At 40.8% G+C, this 2,890-nt stretch overlaps 1 long non-coding RNA gene across 1 annotated transcript; it reads right to left on the bottom strand.

Annotated features, from left to right (window-relative positions):
- On the bottom strand, positions 1-1,625 carry LOC135213565 (uncharacterized). The gene is made up of 2 exons (XR_010314168.1): positions 1,439-1,625; positions 1-997 (listed from the first exon to the last, which is right to left on the bottom strand). It is a non-coding gene; the product is annotated as an uncharacterized LOC135213565 (long non-coding RNA).
- Between the last annotated feature and the right edge of the window lie 1,265 nt (positions 1,626-2,890).

Raw genomic sequence — 2,890 nt, 5'->3', positions numbered from 1 at the left:
TTAACATTTCCTAATTTTACAATTAAGCAGCTTGTTTTATAAAAGTTTATAAAAATATAAGTGAAAATGATCACCTAGGTTACAATTGCTAATAAACTTTCTCTTTTGCAGTATGCTATATCTCCTATTCTTTACTTGCTATGTTTTATGTCATCTTCCCCGTCTGTATTTTTTCTTATACTCTACAGTTGTCTGGAAGAGTTGTCACCTCTGTTGGGTTTGACAGAAGTCCGCCAGTTTTGCTAACACTATTCTCAGTCCCAGTAATTCCTTTTCTTGCACAATTTTCTACTGTCTCACTGGTATTGCTTCCAGCCATCTGGTGTTCCTGTTGATGAGCTTGAAGGGATACCTATGTGGATGTGGTCCAGGCATTGTGGTGTTGTCTGGAACATTCATATTACTGTTTGTGCCCCTTGATAATTTTGATGTTTAGCATGGAAGGGATTCTACTGCCCACTTTTTGATGTCTGCATTTATTCCCCCTCTAGATGTGCCACCCCAACAGTTTTGGTTGGTGTATCTGGCAGACGGGTGGGACCGGTTGTGGGCGAGGTTGAAGGCTTTCTTCCTTGACCCTAATGCTAGATACGGGTGAGGGCGACTGGTACTAGTAGTCTCTCGCAGGGAATGGTTGTCTCTCCAGCATTGTTGATCCTTGGGTCCCACCACATAAGGTGAGGTTCTCCTGCTGAAGTCTGTTGGTCCTTGTCATCCTTTAGAGTTAATGCCATTTCGGGATATATCCCGATCTGGATCTTGTTGATGGAGTTTTGAGGAAGGGCATCTGCTATGATGTTGGAGGAGCCCTTCAAGTATATCATGGTGGAGAAGTGTTTGGCTATCAACGATAGGTGACGACGTTGTCTTGGTGACCACCCATCTACGCTTTTGTTGAAAGCATGTATCAATGGTTGATGGGCTGTCAGAACCAAGACTTGTCATTCTTCTAGCAAGTGTCGGAAGTGGCTTATGGCTCTGTGGATTGCCAGCAACTCTGAAAGATCATAAATGAAACTAATACATGTGGTTACAGGGGAAAAAATGGCCTTTATGGCAAAATGTGTAGAATTAAAAATAATTTACTTCCCAATACATTCAAGTTCTAAACATATTTAATGTGGTCAAATGCATAAGTTGCTTTCCTAAAGCATTAATATATTTACACAAAGTTATCCAAAATTTTAGATTCTATCATTATCCAATTTCTGAAAATATCTCGGATATCATTTAAGCAATGTCAAACTTATAATGCATGAAATGGATTAATAAAAGAAATTAAAGCATTGTAAAATTTACCCTGCATGAAGTGGAATAATCAAAGAAATTAAAGCAGTCCCTATCAAAAGATGTGTTTTATTTGACCACTGTAAAATGCCATATTTGTTTTGTATACTTATCACAGATTAGTGTTTTCTTTACCCTGTGTGTTCTTTACCCTGTGTGTTCTTTACCCCAGCATATAAGATCAAGTTCGGAAGCAACTGGCCTAGAAATTGATGGTTAACGTGAAAAGTGAAGCAGCTTCACTAATGGGCAATTTTTTTTTCATCAGCATTTAACTTCATGTTGGTTCCAATATTCAACTTATAATTATCCTGCAGCCAAGCAAGATTACCAATAACCTTCTGGAAGAAAATGATATTGTAATGATACAATTAAGTTTGTTCATACTTACCTCGGCAGATATATATATATAGCTGATAATTTCCGACACCGACAGAATTTAAAACTTACGACACACGTAGTGGGAGTCAGGTGGTTAGTACCCATTCCCGCCGCTGGGAGGCGGGTATCAGGAATCATTCCCATCATTATTCATAATTTTTATTTCCACTGTCTCCTGAGGGGAGGTGGGCTGGGTACTTAATTATATATATCTGCCAGGTAAGTATGACAAACTTTAATTGTATCATTACAATATCATTTTGTTCATGCAACTTACCTGCAGATATATCTATAGCTGAATCCCACCTTTGGTGGTGAGAGACAGAATAGAGGATTTAGGAAACCACATATGTGCAGATAATTGATATCTTGATTCTTACCTGTTAGCATAGCTGGCTTCGTGATTACTGCCACGTAAGTCTGCTTGTGCTACTAGAGTTGCCAGCAAGGTTAGAGACCTATGAAGCTGGTGCACTCCAGATGATCTGTCAACAGGGGGCGAGACCACGACGTGACTAGACCATGGACCATACTAATGAGGGCAACGAGACCAAAATACCACCACCTGGCTTAGTTTACCAAAGGTATCCCACTTAACTAGCTAATGAAGGGAGACCCGCCCCAGGCGGTCACCCCACAACCATAAACACAAATTAAAAAACCCCCTAATCCCTAAAGGATAGGATGAGTGTTACCTCCTGCCCCCCAAAAACAGTGTCTGCAGCAATGTATGGTCCGACGGGAGGGAGAAGCAATTTTCGTATGTCACTTTCACCTCCCGCAGGTAGTGTGAAGCGAACACCGAATTGCTTCTCCAAAATGTGGCATTCAAAATATCTTTGTGAGAGCATATTTTTTGTGAAAGGCTACCGAAGTAGCAATAGCTCTCACTTCGTGAGCTTTTACTTTCAGAAGCTTTAAATCACTGTCACTACACTTATTATGCGCTTCTTGAATCGTATTCCTGATGAAGAACGCCAGTGCGTTTTTCGACATAGGAAGATCAGGTTCCTCACTGAACACCACAAATTGTCCGATGAACCTCTGCAAGCTTTAGTTCTCTGCAGATAGAACTTTAGCGCCCTGACAGGACACAGGAATCTCTCACGTTCGTTCCCAACTATATCTGCCAACCCTTTGATTTCGAAGGACCTCGGCCACGGGTTGGAAGGATTCTCGTTCTTTGCTAAGAACATGGGGACTTAAAGAACACACCGCACTA

This window comes from Macrobrachium nipponense, chromosome 43 (genome assembly GCF_015104395.2).
Source record: "Macrobrachium nipponense isolate FS-2020 chromosome 43, ASM1510439v2, whole genome shotgun sequence".
Classification (NCBI taxonomy): Eukaryota; Metazoa; Arthropoda; class Malacostraca; order Decapoda; family Palaemonidae; genus Macrobrachium; species Macrobrachium nipponense.
This window is presented reverse-complemented; position numbering and strand designations above follow the sequence as displayed.